Here is a 17,841-nt window from a genome sequence, read left to right as displayed (position 1 = left end):
TCATTAAGCAGAACCTTAATTTCATGCGCTGCTGAAAAAGAAACTGATATGTAAAAACAGATATTGCAGTTCTCTTGAACAATTATACAGAGAATAGAACATGCGTGCATATACATGCATGCTGCCTTTCGTGATTTGTGAATAAAGTAATTTTTCTCGAATGACGAATAACAATATGCACTTTCGCGATTATATTATTTACAACGTGTCGTTAGGTGACGCGTATGCGTTTTTGGCCTTTTCTCCACATGTGGTATTAGAGTTGCTGTAGCCTACATAGAGAGACGAACACCTCGCAGTAGACAGGAGGAGGAAACTGACTTTCTGCAGCGCCATTCGTCGTACGAACGCCTCTGGGTATAGAGAAGGCTTGCTGGCTGGCTAAGCTGCCGCCACTGTAAGTACGTCGCATACACAGGCACCGCTGGCTTCGTGGTTGGTGCACTACAGCTTTCTGGGCATTCAAAGTCTGATTGCCTTTGAGCGTGGTCACTACTTCTTTCGTTCCCTCTGACATGTGCCAGCTAAAGGGTAGAGAACACGCGAGAGAAGCCCTCCTCCTCCGCAAATTCTAGTTTAGAGATGGAGTTCTCGGGAATCGAGTCGCAAACTCGTCAGGCCTGTGTGAACATTTCATGTCGCTTAGTCGCACGTTGCGAGCAGACCGGACCAGGTCGCATCGCCTTTGCGACTCGCCAGTGTGAACGCGCCTTTAGGCTTCCGTTCCTAGATTGTGCGTCGTAGTCGCCGGCGTTGTCGTCGTAGTCGGCGCAACACGCACCCTGACAACCATGGCAGGTAGAATCAGAGCGAAACTCCACCTGCCATGGCGAAAGCGGAGGAGCGGACAACCGGAAGGTGGCCGCCACGAGAAGACCGCGGAGGGGGCCAGCAGCGTAACACAGCTGAGAGCCGTTGTCAACGGCGCTCAAATTTCGCATTACCTACTATTGTAATCGTCTGTCAAATTTTGATGATTTCTCAAAGCAGTTAGGAGCTGCACAAATTTTGTAGCCAGCCGACAACCGCGAAAATAACGAGACTTACCAAGACTTAATTTACGCAGCGCAGAGAAGAGGAAAGCAAAGAAAATAAGGCATGAACTGGATGCTGAACTGGAAACTGTTGTGATTTCGAAGGTACCTGGGGACCAGAGTAGCCGGGATCGAATCCGACGGCAGCGGCCTTGTTTCGATGGAGGCGAAGCACAGAAGTCTCGCGCGCACTGTGCGATGTCAGTGCACGTTAAATATCCCCAGTTGGTTGAAATTATTCCGCAGCCTTTCCACTACTGCATTTCTCTCTCTCTCCTGCTTCATTCCCGCCTTTGTCGTTTCGCTGACGGCACGGTTAAGCTGTCCACCGGTCAGACAGTTACCGCGCCTTTAGTCTCCTGACAACCAATCTGTTAGAACACGGGTACTCCGAATTGGTAGACGAGCGCTCTGACCACTGAGCCAACGCGGCGGGAAAAGGCCGACACGAGAAGCAGAAGGGACGTAACAAGTGGCGGCGAGAGCGGTGCGGGGGCACACATCTTTTTCCTGTAGGCGGATGCCCCTCACCAGTGGTGGCACGATTCGATTGCGCCTTATGTGATAAATGGGCTTTAGGGAGTAGCAGTTGTGTGCGCAGGCCCGCGCACTAGAGACCGCCATGGGGATTATAAAACCACCGTCGGAAATGCGACACACTATTAGATTGGCGCATAAGGCTATGAGTGCAGCCGAGGTGGAGCACAGAGCTCGGTACGCGGCGCGTAGGGCCGAGGCCAGAGACAAGAATGTTTGGCTGGTTGAAAACGGATGAACGCAGTACCGACTCTGCCCACAGACCGGCTGCACTACAAACCACTCAAAACCATGGAAACGCATTCCACGACATTAAGCAGTCATTGCAGCACTTCCGTAAGACAGTAAGAAACAATCATACGAGGATTGTCCGGAAAGAGAAGATGCAAAAAGGTAGCGTGTCTTAGTCTACAAAACGTGAACTTAGAAGTAATCATTTTGCGGTTTTCTAGCTTTGAATATATTTGCGGGCATTATAAAAGCAACTGCTTAGCTTGGAAATCAGTGTTTGGAAGCCTTGCTCAAAGAAGTCGCCTGCTTGCCGTGTAGACTACGCCAAGGCTTTTCTTGTGAACTCGAATAAGTTTTGAAACGAGATGTTTCTTGACACGAACAAACGAGTGATAATAACTAGGTGCCAGGTTAACGTTATGTTGGGCATGCTCCAAAATCACCCACTTGAATCTTGCCAGAAGTGAGGTGGTGGCGTCAGCTTTATGGACTCGGGAACTCTCATGAAGCAGTCGTATGCCATTTGTCAACAGACGCTGCCGTTTGCTTAAATTGAACTGTTCTAGTGTATCTCAGTATGCGGCAGACTTCTGGAGGCTTGACGTTAGAGCTCATTAAATATGTCTGATCGTAATCCGCCTATTCGAACAAATTCTGTATTCGATCCCGCGAGAATCATCCCTGACAACAGATGGGCCCCAGCTTGGTTTTTCGCCGTGAGCGTCGATTCTTCTTTCCGAGAATTCACAGCACCACTTCGCCACACTCTGTCGGTCTTTTACATCATTGTAAACGAAACAGGTCAGACTGTGAATGGCCGCTGGGGGTCCTTCTCTTGCGTGCATTGAGGAAGCTCCCCACGGATTGCATCCTGCATTTGGCGGGACCCTCCATCAGGGGAGATAATTGTGAGGTGCGCCACTCGGTCATGTGCTGGCGGAGCACTGCAAAATCGTGGGGAGAGGGAAGCTTAGGGTCAAAGTATATATTACAGTGTTCCAACCCTCGACTGGCGTTGTTACTCACCGGCTTGCGTGCAGTGTATTGCTAATTTGCAGAGACGCCACAGCATCAGCATTGCTTTAACCATTTCGCAACCCAGCTGGCGCTCACCACGGGTCGTATTCTCATGCTTAAAAATGTATACTTCTCCTTCACTGACAAATTCGTAGTGAAACAAAATAAAGAAAAGAAAGAAAAATTCATGAGTAACGCTCAAGATCACCCTTATAAATCGGAAAGTCAAAACGTTAAAATACAGAACAACACCCGTTGCAGTTATGACGGACTTGTATGAACGCTTTACAAGCGCAGCACAAAAATACCAGAGGTCATTACTTTACCATGTATTTGCCAAATTTCATCAAGAACGATTCACAAAATACTTCCATTTAACTGTCAGAAAAACAAACAAGTCAACCAAGTATGAATCCATGAATCCTTGTTTGCATTGTTACAAACACGAAGACCATCGGTCAATATTTCAACAGATCCTTATTCATCGTACTATCTCCGTACTTTTAAAGCCAAACCACTGTGACTGTCACACAGCGCAAGCAAGCTGTATTTGTTACGGTACTGTGCTGTCTTAGCTCTTAAACCTAAAAACTACTTCCTGTGGTCGTCATGATATTCCTAACGTGAGTGTTCTTCGTTGTGCTGTATCACGAGCTATATTTATTATTGTCATTTTCCGTGATATGGTGACTGGGGGATAGGTGAAGTGGTAAACGTCTTGAAAAAGGAAAATCGCTTATTAGACATCAATCGTGATGTTACTCTGTAACGCCCTCTTGTTGCAAACTACAAGAACATATTTGACATCATTAGTGCGCAACTGGTAGGCACGAGTAACACCGCACGTTGTTGATACTCGTAATAATGAATTTCAACAGACAGTTACATCCTAACTAGTTTTCGACGTATATTTAGAAAACGGTACTCGGAGGTTAAGGAATTAGTCATCCATTCGCTCGCATCCTGTCTTGATGTAAAGATGATATAGGTTTATACATCTTTTATTTCAGTATAGCCTTCGATAAAGTTCCTCGTAACCAACAGATTCACAACAAACACAGCAAATAAACTGCGAAAGCAGTTTGTTGCCGTGGGTAAACAAAGCTCGGACTGTCTTCCTGCCATTTCCAGTGTACCGCAGGGAAATGTAGTTGATTCGTTACTTTCCAGTTGATATTTTCCAGTTGATATAACTGAAATACTTAACAGAGTCAACGATGGTGATCAAATGCGGTCATATGCGCCGGACTGCACACGGTACGAACGAATTTCATCCTCTAGTTAGCGATCAGGCTCATCTTAACGTATCATTGAATAATATTTTGAGATGCCGCAGTAACTGTGCGATTGCTATTAACCTTGAAACATCTGATTTTCTGCTCATTACTCGTAAAAGCATTGAACTCTGTCAAATATACAAGAACCTGTACCTGTGTCCGAAGTCAGCTATGAGTAATTACGAGTGACATTCGCAAATAATTTATATCTAAACCGTCATTCTGGAAGCATCTTTCCATCCCTCTTGCGTAAACTTATCTTCCTCACACATAAACTTTAAAAAACGTCAACCAAAGTTGCACTATTTGATTAAACAGCACTAATCAGGCCGAGATATACTATACGTGCGTAGCAAGGGATTCAGAATAAAATGAATATTGACCAACTTAAATGAAGACTGAGACAAAGCAGAACGATATATTTGTTCTAAATACTCATTGTCTGACACCCCAACAGAGGAGATCAAAACTGACGAGTCTGAACCGCTAGAAAAAGGAAAAACCCGCCTTGAATTTCCTATTTCGCTGCGAAATCCTGCGTAAGCAGTTGATGGTGCGCCTTTCCTCTCGCGTTGTGGAACACGGCACACTCGGCACCATCAACCTCTTTCACTAACCTAGTTCGCGCAAACAAATGCTTTAAAGTTTTCGGTTTTCAGGGCATTATTGCGGATTGTTTTTCAGCCCATTATAGCGGATTCAACAAAGTGGTGTTATCATAGCGGAGTTCACCGGGGACACTACAATGCACTAAACGTTGTTTTGCTCAATGTTTTTATTCTTTTAATTATTTTAATTCGATCGCCTGCTTAATTTGTTTAGGATAGCGGTCTAAAAATATTTTATTTTATGCATTTTAAAAAATACATAAAATAAAATTGTAACTTTAAAACCTCGCTATGTGTTCCTCGCTGCAGTATTAGGTGGAATCTGGTGAATGGTCGTCCAATCAACAGAGAGGCTATTTGCACGCCTGTAGAAAAGCAGAACTAAAACGTATTGCCGCATTTCTTTTTTTTTTCACGCAGGTGTGAGCGTCCAGTGGATGAGGGATATTGCGCTCAGCCCGTCCGAGGAGTCTTTGGCAAATGCTGCAGGTACACGCACACTTGCTGAAACTAAACGAAAGAGTGGGCTTCCTGGGACTACCAAAGTATTGGTGCATTTCAGAAATGACTTACGAACATTTATGACCAACTCAGTTTTCATAGCTTAACCCCAGCTCTAGAATGATGGTTGCTCTATGGGAGTGACTATCAAGCACTTATGCACTTATCCTAATAAAGTGCTAAAAGTAAAACACATGCTTTTTCTTTCATTCACAAAAAAATAAAAATTTGCGATACCCTTCTAAATGTAGGACGTCCTTTTTTGAATCTTGCTTATATGATAATGAATGAACTTCAAAGCTTTTTTCCAGGTCACTTAGTACGACAGAGCATTGCAGTGGCGGTCACATTGCCTGCTTAATGTCATGAGAACAAAGCAACTCTAACGCCAGAGCGTGAGAGCCCTTATGTCGAAAAATTTGTCTGGCGTCGGTAACGGCGTCGCGACCGTTTGAAGCCCCTCACCCATAGCAGCCGTAGCGACAAGCCGTTCACGTAACCAAGGTGGGCCACCTAGGTCAGGCCACCTGACCTTGTGTCCTCATCACAACGTGCCCACCGGGTTGTCAGCAAACTGGCCACCGTGGCAGATGGCAGTTAATCTAATGACTGGTCGCGAGAGCAAGCAAGGCAGCAATCTGGGCTAGTTGGTTGTACATTTCATGGTAATAACGCGCTACACAAGCAAAAAGCGACAACTGAAACGACGGACGCAGGCCTAGCGGGCGAGAGGTTGCTCGGGAAAAGAAATCTGGGTCTAACAAGCCTCACCGATGGCAGCACCAACCATCGCAGGGCATTGCCGCATTGCTTAACCGCTGCACACCACTGCGCCAGGAGTGGTATAAGGACTCCCTTTACATCTGTGAATACATTCACAGATGTCCACAAGTCCAGAATTACTGGTTTCGAATTTCGCGGCATTACCCACTGACGCTATCACGTCACACCCTTAAGGTGGAGTTTAAGTGTCCCCTCCAGTTCTTTTTAGGCCGAAACTTTTCTCTTATCAACCAAAGCTGCAAAAGCAAGGTCATCGCTGAATCCTGACATTAAACTTACCTTAAGCATATAAATGAAGTAAATGTAGCCGCCTCGGGCGTTTGAACCCGACGCGGCGCAAACAGATGAGCTCCGCTGGCCTTTACACGAGCGCACTATGCAACTGCCGCAGTAGATCATTCTAAATGTTAAACTGCAGCACACTTTCACGCTTTGCACGGCACGTCGTCGTCTTCATCAACTCATACTACTATCGAAGCAGTTTTATCGCCAGACGTGCCACGCCCATTAAGATTACTTGCCAGCGATTACTACCAAGCTAAGCAAGCCAAACCAAGTTAAACCAAGCGAAACACACCTTTCGGTTGAAAACTTTGCTTGAACTACGTTGAAACCACTTGAAGATCACCGCGCCGATGAAAAAAGGCGGAAAAGAAGGGGCAGAACCAGGCGAAATGAGGTTCGTCAGGTAATGCTTAAATTGCTGTCAGGATGGAGAGCGAGCCGGGGCCTTCTACCTTCACTGCGAATGAGACGCGTCGGACTAGGCGACGTGAACACCAACGAATTCACGAGAGCGACAGCGTCCCTCTACCGATCCTTACGATGTGCACCAACGAGGGCGCGAATCAGGGAATCAGAGAGAGTATAACCGTCCTGGCATTCGTTCGACAGCTCCGGATTAAGTACGTTAAAACCCTGCCAATTTTTTTTTTGTGTTGCTGCAGTTCGCAACCTAGCTCTAAATGTACTGAATCAAAATGGTTGCTGTACAGCAATTACAGGAGCACAGAGAAAGAAAACTTTGCTTAAGCTATATATTAGTGTCGTTACAGTAGGAAAAAAAAATTAACATATATATGATGTCCAAGATTTCTTTTTAAGCGAACAGCTTCACTACGCCAGCTTTTCTAGCCGTCAGTGGGGCCAGAAGTTTGACCTTGGATGCAGCTAGAGGGACCAACATGACCTGTCTAAAGTAAATAAGACTAGCGTAATTATTTATAAAGCATCACTATGGGGAAAAAGAGAAAAATTACTTTAATCAGATCGAAAATATTCATAGACAAAAATTAGTCCTGTGTCGCGACAAAAGGTCCTATCGTGTTTTTTAAGCCTACAACTAATGCCCAGTGCAGGGGTCTCTTGTTACGGGGTCCGTTGGTTTGTTTGTTCGTTGGGGACGTTAACGTATTCAGTGCGGCAATTTTTTTTAATAAAAAGAATCCTCATTAAAGTTTAATATAGGTGGTCATAATAACAGTGCTAGCTTTAAGAGAAGTTTAACCAACAGGGGAGACGTGCGAAAGGTGCAATACGGGGTTTCGAAAGTCACCTTGAACTGTTTCTTTTTTGTGAATGTATTGGAGCTTACTAACTGCGATCGTACCCTTCACAGAATATAGTAAAAATTCGCTTACTGTCAAAACTGCTCGTGCGTAACGTCAACGAGGAGCAGGTCTAGTTAGATTTCCTTCAGTCCTCAGCTCCAACATGCCGTGAATCCTACACCTAGCGTGAACGTTTTATTTTTTTCTATTTGAAGTATATATTGCTGCGTAAAAGACGGACTGTGTAGCGTAAAATGAAAACTCTGTAATGGGCGGGCCGGCACCCACACAGAACTGAACAGCTTGGCGGCGGCTGTAAACAGCAGCGTGTTCGGGGGTTGGCGAAAAGAATGCGTGCCGCTCTCGGCCGCGCTAGATTTAAAGCCGGCAGGGAAGCACCGAGATAAGCCATCAAAGCAACTACAACAACCTAGAACAACTGTGGAAGCAGTTGTGCGTGGGTGCGATCTTTGTGACGTGAGATGCCATCAGACTTATTTCCAAACAAAATGCTAAATCTGAGTGCACGCGGCTTTGAGCGTGAGCAAACAAACAGTAGAAAGCTTCGCCGCAATATAAAGTCATTATAAATGACAGAGAGCTGTGGCAGAGAGCGGGCACGAAAATGGCATTTTTGACAGCGCAAAAGGAGACAACAAGAGTATAGGGGGCGCGTGTGTACGTTTAGTGCGGATCTATGTGCTGGATATATGTATCCTGGAACGGCGGAGAGACCAGTACAGCTTGCACAATTCATTGCTCGATCTTCGCTGGTGCTAAAATGGTGGTCGCTCAATAAAAAAAAAAATTCATGGAGCAATTCTTGGACGAAACTCAGCGCCGTTGCTCATCGATTATAAGCAGTAAGCCTACACCCACGCACCGCATTCGAAAGAGAGTTTGTGTTGGAATCCGACGCGGCAATGCTTTGTCCTCCTCCCAGCCTTTGCTTTCTCTCCTCCGGACAGAGAACTGAGCAGGTCTCCTCTTGCATCCATTGTGATCAAAAGCTCGAAGGAGATGACGTCCGTGCCTCTGCTTTCGCTCTTCTCTGTGTAGCCACGACCGGGGAGAAACAGACACAAAGAAATCCGCGGACGCAAAAGCTTTGAGCCACAATCCTGTCTCTCTTGCCTTCCATTGGGAACGCGAGCGGTTCCTGTAATTGAACGAGGGCTCGCCCTTGTCTCGCCAAATCAAAGGAGGTATGGTGACACTGTCTTGCGCGTTTTCTCTGCTTTCTTTTTAATGGAAGCAGAGAAAAAAAACCGCGACTAGCCGTTGCTGAGCAATCCTAGAAAGACGACAATTTTTCGCTGTGGCCAACCATATCGAATTTCATTCTTTTTAATCGGAGATGTTCATTGTCTTTATCTTTCCACTTTGAATGTCAGTTCTGTGTATCAGCTCCTTTAGGCACCAACGACTCGACAGTCTCTCCGAGAAGCGAAACACGTGCTTCTAGTCTCTCTTTTCAGTTTTTTCCAGTGTTTTGTTTTCTTTTAGTACGTATGGAGTTTCAGATTCCCTCCGACAAGACCCAGCCTGACTCACAAAGCCGTCCTGTCATGGAAGCAGCAGATGGCCTTCCTTTTGTCTCCCAGAAATGCGTCTGTGTGCGTACACGTGTGTTGCTCTTTTTCCCTCTAGTGAATATTGAGGTGCTTGATCACTTGTTTTTACTGTCAGAAACAAAAAAAATGCCAAGCAGTCAAAGTCCATGACCTGTAGTCGCTGCAAGAAATTCTGTTTTTCTTGCTGCACTTTCTTTATCGTACTTCTGACCACTTTCTGTTGAAAAAATCCCCTATCTTTCAATTTTTTAAATCCTGACTTTTTTGCCTGCTTCCTACCTACAGTCCCTAATTCTCAGAAATGAGAGATGACTTTTAATATCGCAAGCTATCCCATGTCCCTTTTGAAGCTGTAATCAGGACAATCAAACAAGCTACGCGCCACTGGGACAGTCCTACTTTTATTGTGGGGTTTTTTACTCAAGCAAAGTAGATAAAAAAACTCATTCGATCTTGCCTTTATATGAAATAAGGCGTTAAAAATCGACTGTCCCGTAAATCTGCTCCGCTTTGTGGGCTTCTGTCACCAGTGCACAGGGCACACAAAATATCTTGTCTTCCCTCAGCGCCATACTTGCTTTAGGTACACAATGAAGCCTGCTTTTGTCGCCTGCTTTCATTACACGAGTTTATATGGTGAAGCCATCTTACCACCCTTTAGATTTGGTTCTTCCTTGAAGCGCAACCGCGCAGCGCTCCGCATATTAGCTCCTGAGGTGCGATGGATCGCTAGAGCGAAGTGAAGAAACCCAATGAGCCAATCACGGGGCGGCGGCCACGTGAGTAGCGTGACGTGAACTGCGACGTAGTCTCAAGTAGGTCATCGCATTTGCTACAGGGTGAGGTAGACAGTGCATGCTGTAACGTGATGTGTGTCGAACTAAGGAACGGAGGCAACTACATGGTGGCAGGAACAAGAAGAACGCGTAGGGTTTATTGGTACGCCTTTATATAGGTGATGGGGCGGGGCACTAACAGTGCCAAGCGGACAGCTTAGGGGCGCGACATGATAAGGCAGTCGGTGCACTGTAACGGTAAGGCAGACAGTGCACGCCCGATACACATGCGAAGAACTACCGTAACTGTAGCTTTCGGAGTAAGTAGCAGTAAGAAGGTTCTTGGGGTATTCTGGGAAGCGCCGCGACCACCGAGGTGAAGAAATAACGTGCACGAGCTAATCTTACAGCGATATAGGCATTATTTCTATGATGAACTGGCAGCCTTAAAGCTGTTAAGATCATACACGGAATGTTAATGCTGTTTAATAATGTACAACTAGTAAAGCCAGGACGCCAAGCAGTTCATCTTTGCCGTCTTTTTACATTTTAATCCGTTTCCGCTTTGTTACATAAAATGCATGATAAAGGCTAGTTAATGCATTTACCGCTTTAGTTAATAATGACATGATTCAAGCGATGAAGCATATGAAATCAACTTCACCCGAAACAGCAACAGTCTGGTTCGCTTCTCGGGCGCTGCTAAAGCTCCGGCGCTGCAAAGCCACGTCCGACCAAAGTTCTCGCTAACGCGACGTACAGGCAGTGTGCTGTAACATGCGCCATTGCGTGCGGAAGATTTTAGTCTGTCATGATGGCCAGTCACCCTTCCTCAGGAGCACAAATCTAGAAGAACGAGCTCACAGGTCGTGTTCACATCGACTGTTGTACGAAAACGGGAGTAGGAGACCCAATAATCTCGATTCCTTCAATCTTCTCTGAAGTAGTTTTTTGTAGGACTGCAACTTATTTTTATTCTTATTTGTTTTTCTTTTCTCTAGGTTGGATTCGTGATTTCTGAAACTTTCTTTGTACTGCGGCTCCTCTTCGCACCTGCCAGAGATGCTGCAACTAACTGTAGTAGAGAACGAGAGATGTTTCTGAGGCCTGTGCCGGTGACTCGAAGGCCCTATCTATAAAAATATTTAGATTTCTTTTCGAATCTCCTAATTACATCCCTCTCATCCGAAATCACCTTAGATAAGTGCGGCCCGTCAATGCTTCAATAATGTCCGGCTTTATATATCCACTAGGCATTCTTTATGGCTGGATGTGGACGGAACACTTACTGAATACAGATTTATTTCTTCGCTAATCTCAGTCAACGATTCCAGTGTGCTAGCGTTCCCGGCTAGATTAGAAATCCCTCAATACTACTATGGTGTCGTCGCTATATCCTGTCACTGCAGAAACCGAAGCCGACCGCCTGTTTTTCCTTTTTATTTCATTGCCAGCGGTGCGCATAGTCTTGATGAGTTCCTGGTTCCTACGCTTCCAGCATTAGCACAGGGCTTTTTCGTTAGCTTCCTGCTCCGGCCACAATCTGAGAGAGCACTAACGCAAATTGTTAAAGATTTCTGTCCCTGTTTTTGTCTCATTGAAATGTAATGGGAATTGAAATGGAAACCCCCTCGTGGCCCATGTTTTTTTTGTATGGAACACTCGCAATTTGCACGCTCGGAAATAAACGGAGGATATTATGCAACAGAGCAGCTCTATCTTTGTCCTGTAGACCAGACAAAAAAAAAGTAAATGAGGGGCTCGTTAAGACAGAAATTCGAAGGAAGCCAATTGCCATCGAAACCAAGGAGCGTAAGGGAATGTTTGTGTCCGTTTTTTAAATTTTTTAAGTTTTTAAATTATTTATTTTTGCCTTGAAGCATACTTTTATAGAAAGTATCCGAAAAAACAACCACATGCAGCGGGCGGGATCCAACCCAAGGAATTCAGAATTTCGTGTCCGGTGCTCTGTCAACTAAACTACGGCGGCAGCTGTCCAACCTTCTAATTTTAGGGGTATTTATGTTTCGTGTAACCAAATCTAAAGAGTGTTCACGAATGCCACCTTCGTTCATAGCCGTTTACCGTTATTTAAAACGTGCAATGAAATCCCGTATCATCCGGGCGTTTCAGCAATTTGTCTCCTCCGAAGGAACGTCTTCACGGCCAGCACCTTATCCTGCTTCCTCGCAGTTAGCGGCCTACAGCATTGCTAACTGAGGCAGCATGCCCGTTTATAACAATTGTCGCCTAGCTAGGCACTTCGCACCAAACGAAACTTGCAGCAATGGCAGCCGGGTAGAAGAATGTAATGCATGTAATCAACTAAAGAGAAAAGTTTTTATGTGCAATCTTGCCATAATTTACACAGTGAACACCGTTTACAGCTCGAGCTTCGTATGTCACATTTTATAAACATTAAACTTCAGGTCCTTAAGTAATGTGCCATCCTCTCCATCTTATGTCCCGCACTGAAGTGCATATTTTTTCTATTAGCCTTTAAGCGTCTTCACTACATGTCGGCAGCGAAAAGCCGGTACCGATCCGTCAGCTGCAGAAAACGGCGGCCCGAAGAACGGTGCGGTAGGTGCAGCAGAAACTTGATTGAGAAGCCACGGTACCTGCGGCTTCCCGAGATTGACCCGGCAATTCCTTTCCATCTGTCCGACCATTTGGAGCGAGATTTGGAAAAAGGAGCAAGATAAAAAAACTCGCAGAACGTTCATCCCTCGCCAGGCCTGAACTTCCACCGGCGCGCCTGACAATTCCCTCTATTTTATCTTGACGGGCTTGTTTTCCTGAGGCAATAACGCTGCACAACGTAAAGTTTGCATTTTTACGGCGGCCTGCCTCCTGGGTCTGAATCCTATTACCTGCGCTAGAGACCGAAAAAATCTCCAGGTCGGCCTGAGTTTCCACGGCCTTCCGACGGCAGAAAAAACAGCAACCCATTCCTCATACCCCAAGTCTAGTTACTGTCAACAGTTGCGCGCTGTTTTGAAGAAAGGTGACGACGCCGGGTGGTACTTCGTCTCTTAGGCTCGTAGCACCTCCTTGCAAAATGTTACGTGTTAAGCTGTGGAACAAGCACACATACGTACAAAACAATCTCAGGTCGCTTGAATGTACTGCTTCAAAATATCGTCAGTTCAAACAAATGTGCAGCAACCTTATTTAATATGAAATTTCTTCTTCGCATCCAGTTTTTAACGTGTTTGTGTGGTGACTATCCTAGCTACCGTTTTGTATTTTCTTCCTCCTTCGTTCCAACACCCTTCCCTGTCCTAATCGTTTCTAGAGAGTGTAGGCTATGTGCCCCTTCTGACAACCGCTACAAGCTTCCGCGTCTTCGACTGAAAAATATAGAATCTATACAATCTAGAGAAGCCTTCTGCTAAGGGGCTATGAATTTAACAAACTTGCCAAATGCCGATAATGGTAGCCTAATGTTCGAGCGCTGCAAGTATTTTGTTATTCTCCACCTTTTCTCAACGACCCTCGGCGTCTGAATTCCACAGTGTTCAGAACGTCCATGAGGTGCAATTGCCCCTGTTATTGCTATTGAAGTCTCATCTTTTTTTTGTAACGTCCTCTCAAAGCATTCAGCTCACCTTAGGAAAGCTGGAGTGGAAAGACGGATCCCTGGTAGTCGCTGCATTAGTTACATGTCACGGGTAGCTCTATAAATCATCTGGTTTTTATCGTGAATTTTTCTTTAAGGAAAAAATCGTTAAAGAGGGCTAGTTCCATATTTATATTTTTGAATTGAATTTTCACTACCTACATTTGTAAGATGACAATATTTCTTACTCTTTATGTCCATCTAGCCGCATAACCCACTTACATGACTTTTGTGCACTGCTCATGGTATTTTTTTTATTCATTGAAGCCTAACTTTGAACATCGCGTGCAGAATTAAATGTATATTCTACTTCAGTGTAGAATTCGCAATTAATGTTCAGTAGCGAATTAGTTTACACGTGAGAGACGCAGAATTACAGGACAGCGGCAAACCTTTTTTGTCTGTCTCTGCTCTATCGCTTTTAATCTTGAACTGAGAAAGGCACTTCTAAGTTGTTCAACTAAAATATTTTGCTTTCAACGAAGCAGAGCTAGTGGTAACGGCGCAGTGCTAATGATCCCATTGTTATCGTCGCCTTCTGGGTTCAGATCTTCCTCCGATCTTCTAATATCTTTCACGGACAATTGGAAAGTAGTGCTGAGAAAGTAATAAATTAAACCACACGCAAAACACTCCAACCTATGAGAGTTAAGCTGACAACGTATGCTGTCGCGAGTGGATTTGGCTTATTAAGGCGAAAGCCTTTAATGACTCATACTCGCGTCCGTCCGTTACATCTCAGGTCACGTGAAAGTGTCCGTCTGTTGCATCTTAGGTCACGTGACCGTGTCCGTCCATTACATCACCACCTAGGTCGCGTGACCATGTCACGTGATCACAACCGCACCTGTAAACTTGGGACCCTGGCACGTGCCGGAAGTCTTAACTCAGGAGCTAAAAAGGTTAGGAGAAAAACTGCTGAAGAATGGTTGCTTCAGATCGAGGAGGACCGCACCCAACCCGCAACTCGACGAGGGAGCCAGTGTCCAGTTACCGTGAGAGTCTTTCAGTAGGATCGAATGCCAACCAGGAGTGCACGCATGTGGAACTGCACAGAATTCCAACCCACCTGCTACCTCCCACGCGTATGCTGAGCTATCTTAATCACTACGACGCAGCTCTGGTGCTGGTACAGGGTTTAGTTAAGATATGTATACAGTAATCATATTGAATGATAATGAATTCTAGCGTGGCAAATTCAAAGTAAAATCAGTGAAATGAGTCGCTAACAGTTTTCGCCTTGCCGCACTTAAGAGAAATCCAAGTGCCTCCAACGAATTTTTTCGATCCGTATATTTGCAGGATCTAGCTCATTTTTTTACCACACTTAGTATCTCCACGCTTATTTTCTAGGCTTTACCAGACACTTTCCTTTGTCATAGCTCTTCAAAAGCCAGATATGCGCAAACGTGCCTTCAAAGCGTAATTTGACTTCGTGCATTTCACTAATTTCGAAAACAATCTCCTCGTTTAGTCACTGCATGTAACAGTGCGAGATAATACAAAAACACCGGCAGCGCCTTTCACTCCATAGTTAGGGTTTTACTACTTATATCTGAGTTATTGTCTGAAGATGTACACCACAAAAATGCTTGGAATGATTATTGCTCTCGTCTTTCCAAATCGCTTGCTGAGTCCACACCAAATGTGCTGAATATTAGTAACAGATTTGTGTTCCTTCTATACTGACGGCCATGCTCTCAAGATCACTTCTAGTGAATCCAACGTGGGTTCAAAAATCGACTAAGAAAGAATAAATGCGACTCGTTAATCATTGCGCGGCTTTGGTTCGAATAGTGCCGCATTTCTTTAGCAATCTCTCCCAAATATAAACATTATATCCTTTCACTGTCGCTTGCCTCGGAGTAAAATGCGGGTGTTCTGTCCAGGACTGCTCTGATTAAATTAAAGGACTCTCTGTTTTTTTTTTTCGTGTGTGTGTGTACAAGACTACGCTGGCTGACGGCCAGCTTTGCACATAAAATATTGCGAGACCAACTTTGTCAAAAGCAGGGAGCGCAATACGTGGCAAATAGCATTACGAGCAGTAATAGGTAATGTTAAAAATCGTGCTTTTTGTTCCATTCTTCCTTTTTACAGCGTAGATAGTTCCATTAGTGACACTTTTTACATACTGTGCCTAACGCCGGACCTTTTAAACTTGAGTGTCATGTGTGCCAAATGCTTCTGCAGGCTATATTATAGCGACTGCCGCCTGGATATTTCACTTGCGTTGTCCCATCCTGAAAACACATAAAGAGCTTGATTCTTTCTGTCACGTGGCACTGGGAAGAGAGAGAGAAAAAAAGCAACAGTGGCAGCAGGCCACAAAGCCGGCCCGGCTCGTCTATGGCTTTTCAGTCTTCATTTTTGTGGCCTTTTGTTCCCCTGTATGGCAGGACCACGAAAACGCGCTTCAGTATGCAAAGCAAACGGCATGTTCCAAATGGATCGAACGAAAGTGCGTCGCCTGGGTTGTATGTCGCCGACTGTGGGGATGCAGCCCCAAGCGCCCATTGTTACGAAGTAGGCTGCGTGCGTCCGCCCAATTCTTTTTCCTCCGGCGCCTCCTCACTTGCTGACAGTTTCCAACATAACGCATCAGGAACAAAAAGAGCTAAAAAGTCGCTTACTAGCCTCTTTTTTTAGTAGACCTTGATATTTATTTTCTCACAAGGCTCACGCATACTTCACTAGCTTTTTTCTATAGGCTAGGTCGCGATTTCTTAGCAACGTCATAAAGTATTCATGTTACGTTTGTCAGCGCAGCTTCCTTAGTGAGAACGAAAATACTGGTGCTAACGGAAAAAGACACCAGCAATGGTGTCTCCACTGCCTCTCCTACGCTTTTCTTTATTCGAGCATTTCGGACCTGAAACCTTGCTCCTAAATTTTATTGATGACCGAAGAATCAATTGTACGGGCCTGTCACGCACTGTTGTGTAGGGATAAATCCTGAACGTTAACTTGGCTTTGTTGTCGTTGCCTCCATCCCGATTGTGTAAGATGTAGCACGCAGTGGAAAGCCAATCAGGAAATCGTGTGTGGCCTAACGTCATCATACAAGGCCTAAAACGTGAAGAGAACATAGACTACACGGGCTTACAACTGACGCAAGCCCACGGTAGGTTATGGTCGAAATGAAAAGGTCTGGGCTTATATAGATTCTGGCCCGACAACAGCTCTTGTTAAAGCACATTTTGCTTTGCGAGGATTTTGCTCAAATTTTTAGCGTAGTAAGAACAATGCCGACTTTTATTCCTTGTATAAGGTGGCCTTTATTCCGAGAAGCTTCGGAAATGGAAGCGGGGCAAACAGCTGTCCGAGATCCGCCAGTCCAGCCAGGAGCGCGCACCAGGCGATGGCTATGCGGCTCGCGCGAATGCCCGTATTCTTCTTTACATTTGTCTTTTTTATTATTTCATAAATATAAATAGCGATATTAAAAACTACGTAGCGCTTGACAATGGGAAGATGCGGTTTGCACAACTAAGAAGACAGAAAACAAAAGGGTAAAAAGTATTTCACTCGGTTCAGTTTCTGAACAATTCGAATATTCAGGACCTGAACAAATAACAGGGGTGTAAGATAAGCGACAAGAAAACATACGTCATTTCTCGATTATCCTTAAATGCCTCACAATGTGAATTGACGTATGCCGCGATGGCGGGACTCGATAGCAGTGGAGAACAAAGTGTTATCTACATCAGCTAAGGGGCGGACCTGAGGCACCAAAATTGTCGGCCCGAACGACACAAATAAGAGAAAATTATTGGTTATGTATTTCTGGCCTTTTGCCATTAATACACCACTGTAGTTTCTGGTTTTCAAAATGTTTTAGTTGTGTACGTTTTGTAGGATAGTGCAATGTTTTTTACAAAAAATTATATTCTCGTTCTATGGCAGCAGAGGGCAGCATCTTTCATGCTATTCATTTTCACTATTCTTCGGCTTGATTACCGCTAGATGCCGGCGTATCTCGTCATCTCGTGATTTCGTTGCGAGCGTCTTTTCGCGTGTTATCAGCTTTAATTTCGAATGCTTCCTTGCTTTCTTTTCTTGTGCTGCGGTCTCGTCGGCTACGTGTGCGCGCTTGTTTTTGCCATCATCAGCCACAGTTCCAGTCGCTTGTTTTTGACGATGCTGCCTTCGGAAAGACGTTGCGATTCGAAAAGAGCGCACAGCACGCGAAGAACTGCTGCTCCCTGGGAGAGTGTAAAAGCGGGAACTTCCCCCCTGCCACCACATTGCAACGGTAGGCAGTTAGTCTCTTTAGTACTGGGGCATGCCCTCGCCATTGAATGCTTATATGAGCCAGAAAGGTGTGTTAC

This window comes from Amblyomma americanum, chromosome 8 (genome assembly GCF_052857255.1).
Source record: "Amblyomma americanum isolate KBUSLIRL-KWMA chromosome 8, ASM5285725v1, whole genome shotgun sequence".
Taxonomy (NCBI): Eukaryota; Metazoa; Arthropoda; class Arachnida; order Ixodida; family Ixodidae; genus Amblyomma; species Amblyomma americanum.
Note: the sequence above shows the minus strand (reverse complement) of the source record.